The sequence below is a fragment of the Sceloporus occidentalis genome, unplaced genomic scaffold (genome assembly GCF_023333645.1).
Source record: "Sceloporus occidentalis isolate IW3139 unplaced genomic scaffold, rSceOcc1.0.p SCAF_2, whole genome shotgun sequence".
Lineage (NCBI taxonomy): Eukaryota > Metazoa > Chordata > Lepidosauria > Squamata > Phrynosomatidae > Sceloporus > Sceloporus occidentalis.
The window spans coordinates 100250395-100268135 of record NW_028316982.1 but is presented as its reverse complement, the minus strand read 5'-3'; positions in this window follow the sequence as shown (position 1 = coordinate 100268135).

Below are 17741 nucleotides of genomic sequence, written 5' to 3'. Positions count from 1 at the left end.
TAATGGTACAATGTGGTGTACAATTACATGGCTTAAGTAGCTATGTGTATATAAGATAAGAACACAAATGGGTGGTGGAATATGGGTAGAATCTAATGGATGCTGTTTATATGTCATAGATAAGAGTCAGTGAAGAGTCAGTCGATAATTCTTAGGGAGTACATTGAAGCATAGTTAAAATAATTTCCTGTAAACAAAATATTTGTTTAACTTTGTAAGACTGAATTTGTTTATTGGAATGTATTTTTTCAAATAAAATATAACATTTTAAATTTTTTAAAAAGTGGCCAAAAATGCACCTCTTTTTACTTTCGGGATTTTCCTGAAAATAAAATGGCCAAAAGCAGACAAAACATACACTTTAATTTACAGGTTAAGTCTGGGATAGTGACAACATCAGGGGACGTCATCTGAAAACAATCAGAGATATTCCCAGATTTAATCCCTATTTAGCCACAGGATTTGGGCACTTCCCTCCCATGATATAAACTCCTAGGTTGGTGACTGTCAGCCAGAGGACTTTTTCTTCAGCTGCCCCTAGACTGTGGAATGATCTGCCAGAAGAGATTCAACACCTGAATAGCTGCACACATTTAAACCACTAGGGCTATATATTTAAATTATAAATTTTAAATTATGAATTTTAAAATATGTATTGATTATGTTAATATGTACTGTATTTGTCTCATTTGTCCTTTTAAATGGATGCTGTGTGTTTTTAACTCATGCTGAATGTTGTACATCTGTTATTGTTTTCTCCCCTTGATCCATGGGGAGAGGTGGGCAAGTTGTTGTTGTTACTGATTAATACAATTATATCTCAAATGTTCTGTGAGCACATTTAAGTTCTGTGTGGACTGAAGTATGTAGTGGGGTAGGCTTGAGAAAAGGCAAACATGATGGATATTTTTGTACTTTTGACATTATTTTGTTGAATTGATGGACCTTATTGCACCGCTTAAATAACCCGTCTTACCTCTTCCAAATTGAAGTGTAATTTGGGAGGCATCCAGGTCCTATCACAAGGATTTTGCTGCCAAAGTTGCTGGGCAAGTCCAGCTTGGCTGCAGCCTGGGTCCCCAGCGCACTTCAGCGGCCATTTTTTTAAGTTGGAAAGCTCCCGGTTTTGAAATAAGGCTGAAGTCAGGCTGCACTCCCCTGAGATCCGTGCTGCTCTAAACAAATCTTACCAAGAAAATCCCATGATAGGGTCGCTTTAGCATCGCAATGACTCAGAAACAACTTGAAAGCATACAGCTCAGGCACACATTCAAAGAAATAATGGTAAAGGTATTGCCCATTTACAAGGTTGTCAAGTCGTGTCCTATCATAGGGGGCGGTGCTCATCTCCGTTACTTAACCAAAGAGCCAGCAGTGTCAGAGACTACTCTGTGATCATGTGGCCAGCATGACTGAACAGAATGCTGTTTACCTTCCCACCAGAGTAGTACCTATTTATCTACTTGCATTTGCATAATTTTGAACCGCTAGGTTGGCAGAGGCTGGGACTAGTGATGGGAGCTCACTCCATCATGCGGCACCCAGGCCTCGAACTACCAACCTGCCAATCATGCAATCAACAGAGTCAGCATCTTAACCACGTGAGCCACTGCATCCCTATTCAAATAAATAGAGATATCAATTCAAAAAAGTTTAAGGTGGGATTGCCTCTTCAATTATTATGTTTTTACAGAAACTGATTCAAAGAAATAGAGATATCAATTTCTGTTAAAAAATAATTGAAGAGACAATCCCACTTTCAACTTTACGCTTTCAGCAGGATTGCATTTTTAGACACTGTGGGCATAATGAAAAGGGTTGTTCTGAGGGTAAAATGAGGTATCTGTGATGAACATTGAGAAACCCTTTGGAGAGGGGCAAGATAACAAATATATTTAAGATTCCAATTTTTTTACAAAGCTGCCTCAATTTCTGGTCTCTAGAATAACTGTATTTATTGATCTTTTCCCCCCAAAGCTAAGGCAGATTACAACATTTGGAGACCAAAAAAAGAAACAAGAAAAACAGATGCCCTGAATTCATTTTTCAAATTTCCAGTCTGTGATGGGTGACTCATCCAAGACAGGTCACTGTTTGTTTAGTTGGCCTCTCAAAAGTCCAGCATGGCTGGGAATTAAACTTCATGTTCATAACTTGTTTCTAAACCAATCAATCATTCTAACATTTTGTAATACAGACTCCTTCACTCCAGTACTTCCAGAAGAAAAGGAGAAATGTGTCTTAACTGAAAGAAATTATGAATCATTTCCACAAGATGAAAAATTGGACTTTGTATGTTGCCACATGTTATGTTAATGTACAACATCTACCTGAAAATCAGTTTTCTTGGTTCATGTTCCCCCATGTCCAACTTTCAGTCCATGCCACTTATTAAGAGAAGATATTTAATACTTAGTTTAGGACTCATGAATCAATGAACTGCTTAGAAGCACCTTTATGACAAAGGAGGGATAACTAGTCCACTGACTTCCTTTTGGAATGGAAATTTTAAAAGATATGTGTACAATGATACTATAAAATTTAATGTTTCATCCCTCTCCAAACAACCGAACTCTGGGGTTATGCTTTTAAAAAAATAATTTGAAAGCCCAGCTATAAATATTAAAAAGCTGCAGATTTTTTTGCTTGACTTTATCTTGCTTTCCCACTCTTTACATCAGAGGTAGCAAATGTTATATGAATATTTCTCATTCTAACATTTTACACCCTGATTCCCTCTTCCTCCTTCTCATCCTTCCCCTGGGGAAATACAAAAAATAAAAGGTGAGTTTCCATTCCAAACCCTTCAAAGTCCAGCCTGTAAACCATTGAACATGATATCCTGAGTAAGTATGGAATGGGGCTAGAGAAATGTTTATGGAACAGGAATTCAAACATCTAGACCAGAGTGAAGTTGAAGGCTTTCATGGCCGGCATCCATAGTTTTTTGTGGGTTTTTCGGGCTATGTGGCCATGCCCAGCCACAAATCCTGGTGAAACATCAGGAAGAAAATCTTCTAGAACATGGCCACATAGCCCAAAAAACCCACAAAAAACTATCTAGACCAGAGTTGTCTAGGGAGAGTTGTGTTTGGCAGTTACACACTCGTGTCTGTTTTGTACTCATGATCCTTACATAGCCTTTAGTTTAGGGGGTACCTAAGGGCTATGGAAATATCCCCTACTACAATTGATGGGGGTCCATTCTGCTGTCATTTGGGAAGCAGCTGTCTGACCCACCACTCTTTGCACAAGCAATCACCAGTGTAATAGGGAACTGCAACGGGAGTTCCACTTCTTTCTGTCACACTAGAGATTGCACATGGTTATTGGTGGGAGATTGAGGGCCCAAACAGACATGCCAAAATAAAGCTGCTTTGGGTCACTTTGGAGGTATGCTGTTTAAATGACACATGCATCTTAAGAAGCCAGAAACTGCCTCAGAGCTGCGTTCCAGTCCTTAGGACTGGAGTGTGGCTTTGACGCAGCTTCCGGCCTCTTAAGATGCATGCAGCATTTAAAAAGCATACCTCCAAAGTGACACAAAGCAGCTTTATTGTGGCCTGTCTGTTCGGGCCCTATGTTAGCTGCTTCTCAATCAACAGGGGAACAGACCCCCCCCCCCCAATTGATTGCAGTGGCTGCTGCCTAGTTAGTAGGGATCAGAGGATCAGGGTGGGATTCACTGTACGGCAGTGTGACAACAGTACTTAACACATTTATAACTCCCCAAGAGGATTCCAGATACATTTTTGGCTTCATTTACATTTCAGAATTAATGCAGTTTGACACCACTTCAACTGACATGACTCCATCCTATGGAATCCTGAGATTTGTAGTTTTGTGAGATAGTTAAATTTTCTGTCAGAGAGCTCTTGTGCCACAACAAACTACAAATTCTAGGATTCCATAGGCTGGAGCCATGACAGTTAAAGCAGTGTCAAACTGAATTAATTCTTCAGTGCAGCACCAGCCAATATTACCACTGTATAGATAACCAATTGCTCAAAAACTGAGAAATTCAGTACTAAACCTTCTCAGCTGAGATAGCTTTTGGGAGCATCGCTAGTAAGCCTCACTCTAGTAATGTGCACAAAACCAGCCTGAGCTAGAAAGTTTTAATACCAAAATTCTCAGCTTTTGTGAAAGTAGTTATCTTGCAGTTATCTGTAATGATATCACATGTCAAAATGGACTTCCATATACTGAATGTAATTTTTTGCAATGAAAGTGGAGAAACACCCTTCCTTTATGCCAACAAGAATTCTAGCCTAGTAAGTTTCCATCAGAGAGAAAGGCAGAGAAAGAAGAAAGCTGATGAAGACACAGCTGAGTGACTGTAGAAACTATTAGTTCCAACAGCTGCTACAGGAACTAATAGAGTATCCCTTCAGAATAATCTCTCACTATAATGTGCCCTCATCCCAGCAATCCTTGATGTCTCTTTGACATTATGCAAAGGGTATGAGACGTACAGAAAGTGGACAGGTAATACTAACAATGGCATAGGGTTGGAAAATGGTCTCCTACTAATAGTTGTAGTTACTAATAGTTGCTACTGCCATTTTTTTTAATAAACCGGATATTCTTGAAGGCTTTCAGCAGCAGTGCTTTTCACCCATTTGTTGTTGTTGTTGTTGTTTTAAAAGGGGGGTTGAGGGGCACAAACGGTCTTGGGATGCATACTGTCCACAAGCCACACTTTCCCAATTCATACTTTACATCAGCTTACTTAACCAATGGTTTCCAGCTAGGTTCTATGGGTCTGTCAGGAATGCCACAGCAATGGTGAATATGGTTACCTGGGAAACAGCTTGCCTATTATGATGTTTTTTCCTGTAATGCCAAGAGACAGCATTGTGATAAGGTGGTTTCAGAGGTAATGTTGCTTCTTGTGGTGCTAGTAGTGAGGCCCGACAAAATTGGTTAGCATCCCACTAAGGTTGTGAAAAACTCTCATCCTGAAGTCATTGAGTTGCTGTTTGTTCGTATCAAGTTGCAAGAGTTAGTTTTATCTTCCCTCATGGAAATTCCTATTTTTCTCAAATTTCCTATTTTTGTATGTATTTTGGCCTAATGTTTACATTTTGAATAATTTTTCCCCATTGACTCCAGTGTGTTAGTCCATATATGTTTCCAGTTGATCAATTTTTAGCTATTTACAACTGTGCATTGATTATGCACACTTTGTCTGTAATGTAGACATGGCCCACAGAGACAAGGCACACTTTGCCTTGCAACAGATCTCAGGAGGTTAGAAATAAATATGTTCACTGAGAATCTCAACTTTAGCAGAATGATTTTCCATCCCTATGTAAAGGTACCACCTATAACCCACGTGAACTGAGTATGCATCTATCTCATTCCCCAGACACCTTTTCAACATGCAAGATTTCCTTGACAATAGTGAAAGTGTGGAGGGTAGTCAGAACAGAAGGTTAGAAAAGCTCTGATCTAGATGGATAAAAAAGTTCCATACCCGTGCTTTGATTCAAAATCATCGCAGGATAGCACACTATGCAGGATATGTAGAAAACAAATGGGCCGAAGAATAAGCATGCAACAAGTGAAGACTGGTTCTGATTACTCCAGAGTTCTTCTGACTCACCAAAAAGGTATTACAATATGATACTCCTTTAACAGTCATGCTTCCTTCCTGTGGAATCAGCCAGAGCTCTAACACAGGGCCTGACCAGATGGGTAGCATACCACAGGCCACGCCAATGGAATCCTGCCCCTGGTTCCTATACAGGTCAGTCCCTGGGCCAGGTGTGACAGTGGTAGATGTTTACATGCCTCCTCACCACCACACCAAGGACTTACTGCCATTGTGCACGCTGTACCTTCCATCACCATTATGTATATCTTGAAGGCCCCTGCTGTGCTTGTAAGGGTGGAAATAGAGTACATATACCCATGTAGCCAGGTGCCCCATTCTGATGTCAGAGGCAGAAGGAGGGGCCTTTGGGATGTATGTGATGATGGTGTCAGTTAAGGGGTGCACAGGGCCAGACTTGCTGGCCATTGCTGTGGATCTTCCTGGAAACTCCACAGCAGTTGGTCTTTTAGGACCAGATTAAGGTCTCTTTGGGTTGGGATCAAGCCTGGGCCACTGGATTAGCATTTGGACTGGTTGACCCCAGCCCAGGGCCAATTGCCTGCATCATCTGGACAGGATGACACCAGGCCAGGGGGAATAAAGACCTTTTGGCCCTTGTGTACATGTTCGCTATCATTGAGAGAAATGTAAAGAATTCTAAACACTTCACCAAACTGCAAATCCCAGGATTCTGTAAGACGCAGCCAAAACAGTTAAAGTGGTATCTTTGGTGCAGTACAGACTGCCCTTTTGCGCCATGCTGGTGCCGATTTTAGGGTTAGGGACTGCACAGCAACCACTCATGATTGTGTGGCCCCGCCCACACGTCACAAGAATTGGTGACATTGCAGCTGCAATGTAACCATACCATCCTATGCTGCTTATGCTGTCGCAGTGGCGTAGCTAACTGGAGCTGCTTCCGCGCACTCCTTTTTTGCTGTGCAGTGGCACCGCAACATTTGATTGCTGCAGTAACACTGCGCAGCAATGAGTGGCGGCTCCAGCCCGCCTTTTGCAGGCGGTGTGTGCCATGCCTTTATCACATGAAGCTGGTCAAGCACTATTTCCATGGAACAATGTCATCTTTGGCTGTTACTGACCATACAATGCTGTGTCTATCCTTCAGCTGCTTTGCATTCCATCCATTCCTGCACGATTTCTTTTCATTGACAGGTAAAACCCATTAATGCTTCCCAATCACACTGCTTTTCCACTATGGATTTTCATGCAATAAGCACTTCCTGCTGCAGTTCCACTTTTCAGGCAGTCACGTGGTGTTAGTGGCCATGAGCCTGTTCTCCTCTTCTCCTCTTGCTGTTCCCAAGCAGGCTGTTTTCCTTTTATTTTCTCTTTATTGCATTGTATTGTATTGCCCCAATTTGTCAATTGCAGTAAAATAAAATAAAATAAGGCCAAAGGCATGCATGCACAGGGTAGGGCATATAGGAGTCTGAAGGCAGCATTATGGTGGCAGTACAGAAAACAGATTGCTTGACCATGGATCATCAAAGTAATACAGAACAGTGTGGTAATAAAAGATGTCAAAATGGTGTGCTTCCATGTTTAAAATAGTGCAATTGCAGTGGGGCAGCAGGCTAATGTGATAAAGTCCTGAATGGGGAAGAGGATTTGTTGTTGTGGTGGTGGTGGTGGTGGTGGTGTATCTTCAAGTTGACACCAACCTATGGTGACTCTGTCATAGGGTTTTCTTGGCATAATTGAGAGGAATTTGCCACTTTCTTCCTTTAAGACTGAGAGAGGGTGGCTTGTTTAAGGTCACTCTGTGGTTTTCCACAAGGATTTGAACTAATGGGCTCTCCTAGTCCTAGTCCAGCACACAAAAACTACACCACACAGCCTCCCATAGTGGAGAAAAATGTCTCACCTATAAATTTTGGATAGAGGTGGTCCCTCCACACATGCACACACTTGATCCATGAGCCACCCAAAGGTCTTAGTGTAGCCTATGCAAACATATTCTGTTGATAAACAACTAATCTTAGGCAATTTCCCCTTACGGTAGCATCAACAATTTGTCCTGGAATGGAGAAAGGCAAAGAAAGGAGGATAAAAGAGCACACAGACAATATATGTATTTATTTCTAGGCCCGGAATTATTTCTTGATTAATTCTGCAACCTGGAGCTCATTTCCTCCTATTCATTTCCTGCTTAGCATTTAGAGGAGTACACATTACTCTAGCCTGATGGAGAAAACTTTCACCATAAAATCTGTGTGATGTGGGGAGTAGGCAAGTAATTGGCTGGGGCTGGGGGGGAGAGAAAATTCAAAACAAAACAAAAAAAGGCAGCCAGGAAGAATATGAACCTAATCTAAAACCTTTTAAAGATGGGAAATGGCTGCAGCTACCTATCATCACAATGCTACAAGTTGCGCAACATAATGAAGAAGCATTACAAGTACAGCTCACTGCTAAACTGCAAACATATTTTTTTAAAGAAAAAAACACACTAATAATAATAATAAGAGAGCTCCACATATAAAATGAAGATGCAGATGCGAACTAAAGTGGTCTTGCAAATTGTAGGCTTTCATAACCCTCTATTTTATAGTGCAATGCATTCCATATTAAAAGGACAATATATCATTACAAGAGATGACTGGCTAGCTACATTCAGAAGAGATTCGAGTTTTTTTTCAGACTGTGTTTATCTTTCAGTAAACCTTTCCTTCCACGTCCATGGGCAGTGTTTAGTAGTAGATGCAACGATCCCTGAAAAAGGCAGCGATTTTACCTTGCTTCAGATTGTTGTTGTTGTGTGCCTTTAAGTCATTTCTGACTTATGGCGACCCTAAGGCGAACCTATCATGGGATTTTCTTGGCAAGATTAGTTCAGAGGAGGTTTGCCATTGTCATCCCCTGAGGCTGAAAGAGTGTGACTTGGCCAAGGTCACCCAGTGGGTTTCATGGCTGAGCTTCAGGTAGAAGCTCTAAATAATATGTGTTGGATTTGGATAAATCTAGAAGCAAACTGAGATGATCCAGAGAAATTTCCTCTCAAAATGAAGCAAAGGATTATAGATGTGCAAGGAATGCACCTCTTAAAATTTATACACAGTTGGTAAAAATTGTGAGAGGGAGAAGCGGAGAAGAAATTCACACAAACAGAATATTTTAATCATTTTTTCTAATTCATGGGAAATGCATTATTAATGAAAGTGTGCTCCTGTCTTTTCAGTGTTCATTGGTGAGATGAAATTTAAACTGTTATTAAATAAAAATAATTGTCATGGCTCCATCCTACGGAATCCTGGCTAAATATCTCAAAAAACTACAAATCCCAGAATTCCATAGCATTGAGCCATGGCAGTTAAAGTGACTTCAAATGGCATTAGTTCTGCTGGGTAAATGCAGCCTCCTCTGTGAAAAATTCATTTTGGAAAAAAGTGTGGTCTGGTGCAACCTTGGTATTTCTGCAGTAGTATTTTTTCAAAGAAAAATATATTTTACATAAAATACATTTTCTACACAAAAGTGATGGGAGGGTTTGCATGCAAACAGATTTTTCAACCAAACCTCTTGAGTGTGAAAAAGTGTTTAAATGTGCAAAGAAAAAAGTTTACCCCTTTTTTATATTACCCATAGACATTTGGTAAGTATTGTTAATCCTTTCATATTTTAACACTATGAAAGTTTAGTCTAGTTGCCAAAAATTATTATTAATATTTTATTCTTCACCATTACCTTTCCTCTGCTATCTTTTCCTTATTGATTTTAATAATTTCCGATTGCAAAAGGATTGGGAAGGGAAAGATTTCCATTATATTCATAATCTTTACTGTCCTAAATCAGGATTTGCAGTTGCATATGCAGAAAACAAATATCCAAACATTATTTTACATTGATGATGACTCCCTAGCCCCTCTATCCATCTTATAATAGTGTAGGTTTCTTAATTAGGAACATCTCTATGATATCAATTTCACACAAATTTATATGTAGGAAGTGCACTCCCTTTTAGCATTATCTTCCCACTCAACCTCAAATGCACCTAGTAGAACTTCCCCTGAATATATACTTCTAATTTATTTCAAGGTTCTGCCCAAAGAATGGTTCTATGATGTTTATGCAACACAGGCAATTTTCTTGGTCACCTTGACCCTGTCTGGCTCTGTTGTTGTTGTTAACTGCCTTTGAGTTGATCCTGACTCATGGAGACTCTGTGTATGAGACATCTCCTTTTCTAGTGAGTTGTGCCTTCTCATGATGTGGCCAAAGTACAACAGCCTCAACATGGCTTGCAAGGAAATTTCCGGCTAAGACCCATAGAATCAGGCATTCAAGAAGAAGCAGACAACAAGACAGCAGAGCCCACCACTCTACAAAACATTGTCTCTACCTCCTACTTCTTAGGGATAGGGCCCAAACCATTCTTGGGTTGTAAAGGAGTACAGGGATTACAGGGATTCCTAGCAGCTTTTCAGAATAACAATGGCCAGGGCAAGGCAGGGAGCTACAACTTTGCCACTCCCAGGATCCTGCTGGCTGAGGAAACATTGGACCTCATTGCATGGGCCCTGGTGAATGGGCCCGGCAGGGGACGGGAAGGGAATGGAATGGGGATATCACCTATTTTACTGCATGCCAGAATGCCACCGATGCTGCCGGAAGTCCCCATTCTGTTACCCATCCATCCCACAGGCTGTTTTTCAAGAACTGTTCTGAACAGTTCTTGAAAATTGCCTCCTGTGGGACAGAAGGGGAACAGAATGATGACTTTGGGCAGCATCGGCGGTATTCTGGCATGCAGTATGGTAGGTGATATTCCCATTCTGTTCCCTTCCCACCCCCTTCCCTTCTGCGCTGGTCTCGTTCCCCAGGGCCTGTGCGAGGAGGTCTATCCTTAACAAAGCCTGGAGCTGAGCTAGCTTTGTCTTTCTCATTGTTGTTGTTTTTTTTGCTGTCTCAGACTCTGGGATTATCTGTTTATTTCTGATTAAGAGAAACAAACTAATGTCTCCACAAAACATGTGCTGCCAATAAACAGAACCCAGAATCACCAGGGAAAGAGAGGAAGTTTTGCTCCTTCGATGAAACTTGGTAGTCTCAAAGTTGTATTAATATTATACACCAGTCTCTTGCTTCTTTCTCTTAGGAAAGCTGCTACTGCAATAAAACCTGATAGTGGAAGGGTTGATTGCAGGCAAGGAACGAGTTTCACTTGCTTAAAAAAGAAATCCTTTAACAGCTCTGAATTCTCATTCACTCTAAGCAATAGGAAAACTGAGTGGCAGCTGGATATGACCTCTAAAGATTGTAACTAGAGCAGGACTAGACCATCAGATGCTTTTATGCAAAAATGATTTATATTGTATAAATGGTAGGGGATTCTATACTGACACATTAATATTAATATTAAAACATTAGTGTGTTGGATAATGTTAATTTCCCTTTTGACTCACTTTGATTTAAAAAAAAAACTCATCAATTTTATTTAAAGATATATTGAATGAAAGTGCTCTTCTATTGATTTTCTTCTGCATTTATTGATATTTATAGATTCCTCTAGGAAAGATACATTGCTGACGTGCTTTAAATGGGATACGATGTACAGCACACCCCAGCTGTGGGGTTTCATCTCTCCCCCACCCCATGGATGAGAAAAAACACTCATGTTCAAGTATCATTATAGTCAATGTGCAGTGATATGCATGTGGCCACAATGACACAGCTGCATGCATGTACCACCATTGACAATAACAGAGTGGTAGTTGCAGATGTGCAAATCTGTGGATGGCTATCCCACTGATATGCCAGACCTACTGCTTCATGCATCAACATTTCCCCATCTTCCTTTGTTTTCCTGACTTTTTCCAAGAAATTAATGGGACCCAAAGACTAAGTATGCAAGCCAAAGGCAAAACCAGCTCATGAATTTTTACTGACCAATGCCTTTCCTAGCAGATAGTTTCCACTTTTACTGAGTGCTGTTCTCTTAATGTTTTAAAATTGTTTTTAGGGTTTGCCTTTTTAATTGCTTTGATAGCATGGTTTTATATATTTAGATGCCACTTTGGGTATCTTTTTAAATAAAAAAACTGTTACAAAATGGCCCACAAATAATGTAGATAGATAACATGCTGAAAAATGCAGTGTAGATAATATTCCTATAAAAAGAAATATCAAACCGAAAATTATTGCAGAAAATGGTTTTAAAATATACTGTTCATATATTTAATTACATGACATACATGAAATACACTGTTAATGTTAATCGTCCTTTTTAAAGTGAGATCTTAGAATGAGTGGAAGCAGCACAATTCCAGACTTTCTTGGATGAAACAGATTGCCCAGATCCATTCCAGGGTGGCTTCAGACCTGGTTATGGGGTGAAGACAGCTTTGGTTGCTCTGATGGATAGCCTTTTCTAGAAGCAGTTCAGGGGGAATGTATCCTTCTTGGTTCTATTGGACCTCTCAGCAGCATGATACCTCTCTGAGCCATTTGGTAGATATAAGAATTGTGAGCACTGTTTTACATTGGGTCCAGTTCTTTTTGGGAGACATTTTACAGAAAGTGGTATTGGGGGACTGCTGGTTAGCCTGATGACTCTTAGCCTTTGAGGTTTCCAGTACTGTCCTCTGTGCTTTTAAACATCTACATGAAGGTGCTGGAGTAGGCTGTCTGGATCTTGGGGACTGGATGGGAGCAGCATGCTAATGATGTGAAACTCTATCTTGATTACTGATGCCAAGGAGGCTGCAGAAATCCTGAATCATGGATTGGATGCCTACACTGAGAATTTACACTAAACTACTTACTACAAACAAGTCAGAAGTTCTGCTGGTCAACAAGAATTGCCAGTCTTTCATTCTTTTGATAGTTTAATTGTATTTTAACTTTTTGTGTATTCACGTCAAGGCAAGGCCTAAAACCAGGCCATGAGTAGGGTCTCCATTTCACCTTGACTTGTGGGCCTAGCTGCAAATTCTCAGTACTCTAGTCAAGGCTTGGGACAAAGATGAGGAATATTTTGGCTCTTCACATGTTCTTCATTTCAAGCCCCATCAGCTCCATCCAGCATAGCTATGGTGGATGATTAAGAGAGTTGCAGTCTATGAACCTCTGAAGGGCTACATGTTCTGCATCCCTGTTGTTGGGCCAGAATCATAAGGTTCAAGAGAGTGTATAATAAGTCTACTTCTTTGTTCCCAGTGGAGCAGACTACATCACATTCACCCAGTGTTGTCCATTTACCATTGTACACTTGGTGGATTTGCCATTCCCACAGTACAGTCGGCCCTTCTTATACACGGATTTTTTATAACGGTTTCAAGCATACATGGTTTGAAAATGTTCCAAAATAGTATAAATTTCGAATATCAAACCTTGATTTTTCCATTTTTTATAAGGGACACCATTTTGCTATGTCGTTATATTTAATGGGACTTGAGCATACACAGATTTTATTATACACGGGGGATCTTGGGACCAAACCTCAGCGTATAACAAGGGTCCACTGTACTTTATTCAGATGGAGTGAGGGCACTGGAAATCATGGAGAAAACAGGCGTTCATAACAAGAAGTCTTTGACTCTGTACCAGGGACTGGTCTATCAGCTGCTGCAGCTGCACTCAGCTTACCACAGAGTGAAGACAGTTTTCTTTGTTTCAAGAGGGGCAACTTGCCTCTTGCTTTAAGTTTTTTCAGACCTGGCAAGAATTAACTGTGACTTTTCTGGCAGTTCACTGGGCCAGGTGGGGGTGTCTGTGTGTCACAAATATGTCAAAAAGAAGATGTTTCTCCACATAGATTCTGGCTCACCTGCAGCTGAGATTGAACCTTTCCACTGCTGGCATTGGATTTAGGTTTGCCTGATTGGATTCAGGATGGCGCTCAAGTGATTTTGGTCCTTAACAGATCTTGGAGCAGGATGGGATGCCATTGAGTTCCACCAATCAGATGAAGGTACCCATCTTATTTCATCTTGCAGACACAAGCTTTTGGCCACAGCTGTCCCTTCTCAATACAACTATTGCCTCCTTAGACCTCTTTTCATGAGTGAAGCAAGGGCCATGATGGGACAGGATAGTTGTGGCTGGGAGTTGGAGTTATGGAAATGAGGGAGGACAGACTGCTTCCTCCTACATGGAGGAGATTTGTGATGTCCTGTCCTGCTTCAAGATCTGTTGGGGACTGGGGTTGCAAGAGCCCCATTCTGTATCTGATCTGGCAATTCTAATGGGGTGTCAACAGGTTCCCTGAGAGGCAATATTGTGCTGGTTTATGGATACCAGAAAAGATATTCCACCTAAATATTAGGAAGACTTTTTTTTTTACTCTAAGAACTGCTCATCAGTGGAACAGACTGCCTTGGAGGGTGGTGAATTCTTCATGTTTGGAATTCTTGAAGCAGAGGTTGGATGGGCATCTTTTAGGAGTGCTGTATTGTGTATCCCTGCCTGTCACTGGGTGACCTTGGGCAAGTCAAACTCTGTCAGCCTCAGAAGATGTCAATGGAAAACTCCCTCTGAAGAAACTTGCCAGAAAACCATATGATATGTTCACCTTAGGGTCACCATAAGTTGGAAATGACTTGAAGGCACACAACAACAAGAACAACAACACTTTTACTGATATGTGATTTAATTTTTGTAAGAGTTCAGAGTTTCTTTGAAAGACCAGGTTCACAGCTTGGTAGTGCTCTTGGATCAAACATTGCTTCTGGAAGGTCATGATGGTGCTAGGATAAAGAGTAACACTCATTATTGTGTGAACTCTGCCCCTTTCTAGAGCAGATAGATCTGACCTCAGTGGTTCATACATTAATTTAATTACAGATTACACTACTGCAATGTGCTCTAAAAGGTTTGCTCTTGAAAAGTGTTTGGAAGCTACAGCCAGTGCAAAATGTGGCTGCAAAATTGTTTTCTGGTGTATGGTGTAGAGACCACATATCACAGCTGCACTATCTTTTGATTTGTTTGTTTATCCCAATTCAAGAGGTTGGTGTTGAGACAGAAAGCCCTAAAGGGCTTGAAACTATGATATGCGAAGGTCCATCATCATGTATGACTCTGCTAGAAATTTGAGATTCCAGCACAGGCCCTTTTGAATGTACCACGACCCCAAAAGGCTAGGATGATGGGTACCTTACACAAGGGTTTCCCTCTAATGGCACCTCAGTTACGGAACTTCATCTCTTCTGAGCTACCAGTACACAACCAAGACTACAAAGTTTTGTACAGGCTTTTGTTCTCCAAACAAGGTTTGGTGTATTTTAACTGCGCATGAGACTACTTTAACTGTGTGTGTTTTTTTAAAAAAAAACACTCCCCGCCCCAATATTTTGGTTTGCTTTAAAATAATGTTTTATTGGATTTGATCTGTTGTACTTTGCCTCAAGGGCCCTAGCCAAACTTTAAACAAACACTTTAATAAATAAAAGAAATAGAAGTTAAGATTTCAGATCTACACCCACTCACATACAAGAAAGCACCCAGTGAAGTTGGGTGAAATAGCTTCTGAGTAGACACATATAAGATCCCCTCCCCTCCTCACCATTCCCTTCTCCTTTTGTGTTGTGTCTTTTTAGATTGTAAGCCTGAGGGCAGGGAACCGTCTATTATCCCCTCTGTTGTAAGCCGCCCGGATTCCCAGTGATTGGGCGGCATATACATAAATCCTATTAGTCAGTTATTAATACCCACGTGGAACTGGAATTCAATAGTCAAGGTGAAACACATGACATGATACTAACCCTCCTACACAGAGGGTCCAAACAGACAGGCCAAAATAAAGCTGCTTCAAGTCACTTTGGAGGTATGGTGTTTAAATGATGCATGCATCCTATGAGGCTGGAAGCCATGCCAAAGCCATGCTCCTGTCGTAAGGCTTCTTAAGATGCATGTGTCATTTAAACGGCATACCTCCAAAGTGACCCGAAGTAGCTTTATTTTGGCCTGGCTGTTCAGGCCCAAAGAGACTAAAATCTGAAATGGCCCCCTGTAAGAGTGCCAGATGTAAAATGAACATCTTTAGGATTAGGATTAGCCTGCTAGCCAAAGACACTCACTTCTCCTCCACATCCGACAGAGAAAGCAAGGAGGCTGAAACAGGAAGGAAGTCCCTACCTAGACACCAAACACAGAAGTGTAACTCTTTTGTTAATCCTCATCCAATGCCCAGTAGGCTAATAAACTTTTTTTTTGCAGGCTATTTTATTTTGTGAGCAAAAAAGGCTGAAATAAGGATTCATAATATTCCAGGGCTGTTTCTTCAAAAGTGGTTGTAAGGAAATGGTACTGGAAGAAGTAGGATAAAGTACATTTCACAGTGATTTAAATAATAGGTTTGCTAATGTATTTTTTGTTCTCTTATTTTCTATTATTACTTTAAAGCTATGGGCAATAATCTTTTATTCATTTTGCTTCTATACTGTTATATTTATTAAAGGCCACTTGTGAGCAGATGAGTCCCGGGGTTTGCTTAGAAACTCCACCCCAGCTCTCAATTCTCAATCCCACAAATGTCTACCTTGTCCAGGGAATGCAGATTGTAAATTATCTGGGAGAAACTGTATGCCACAGCACATCTTGCATGCTGTTGAAATAATGGCTAAAATTGTATTGTTTTAAAATGATAATGTTTTGAATTTTTTTCCCACTCAGAGCATAATTTTGAAGAATCAGAATCAGAGAAAAGGAATCAGAGAATGTGGCCACTCCAAAAAATTCTCCTATCATTGGGCTGAGGGGAGCAGAAGGGGGAAAGGAGTGTGTAGCTAAAGTAAAGCATTATCCTGCAAATGAGAATTTTGCCCCCATGAAATTTTACCATTTAACTGTCAGTTCCAAAAAGGAATAGTAGACAAAAGTATCTCACTCTCTGCAATGCTAGAAATTTGAAAACTGAAGAAAACATTTAAAGGGGGGAGCATTCTTATTTTGCCATGTCACTATAGCTATATACCTACAGAAAAGGAGTCCCTAATATTATCCAGGTTCACATAGTAAGAATAAATGAAAAGTTGTGATTTCTTCACTGCAGTCTCCATTTTGATTAATGACTGAGCCAAGCCGTGGAAAATGTTTAACTTTTTCACTATCTTCATCATCTACTTTAAAGTTCTGTAAATCATCGTTGGTCATTATTTTTGTTTCTTAATGTTTCACAATAAACCTGTTTTTGCATTTTCTTCCTTGACTTTCTTCAGTAACTGCTCCAAGTCTTTGCTATTTTTTGCTAGTAGTATCACATCATTTGCATAGCGTAAATTGTTCATGTTCCTTCCTCCAATTTTCATGCCTCCTTCCTCTGATTCTAATCCTGATTATTTGTGATATGTTAGCATACAAGTGAAATAGATAGGGTGATAAAATGCAACTTTGTCTGATCCCCATGCCAGTTGGAAACCATTCCATTTCTCCATATGCTGTGATAACAGTAGCCTCTTGTCCTGAATACAGGTTATGCATCAGGACAATCAAATGTTGTGGCGCATACATTTCTTTAAGAGTGAATAATAGTTTCTCATAATCTACATAATCAAAAGCTTTGCTACAATCTATAAAGTACAGGCTGATTTTCTCCTGAAATTCTTTGGTACCCTTTATTATCCAATGTATGTTTGCAATATAGTCCCTAGTGCCTCTTCCTTTCCTGAACCCAGCTTGGACATCTGGTATTTCTCATTCCATATATGGTAAAAGTCTTTGTTGTGGGATTTTGAGCATCACTTTGCTTGCATGGGAAATTAATGCAATGTACTTTATATATGCTAATATATAAATATATATGCTAAGTGTGGCTCAAATGGCTCCCTCCTCCTATTTTGCATATACAACGTGAGGTCAATCAATCTGAAAGACAGTATCTGGCCCAAAGTCACCCAGCAGATTTCCTGGCTCAGAGGTGGACTTGGATCTGTATTTTCCAAGTCCCAGTCCAACATTCTCTCCACTGCACTATACTAGTTCTCATCACATTGGTATAATTTGCTATTTATTTCCAAAGGAAAAAAAGAAAAAAAAACATTCTAGTAATAGCAATAGCAAGTACATTTCTATACCACTTATTAGTGAACTAGCACTCCCTGAGCAGTTTACAATGTGTAAGCTAATTGTCCCAACAAGCTGGGTACTCATTTTACCAATCCATAAAATGATGGAAGGCAGAGTG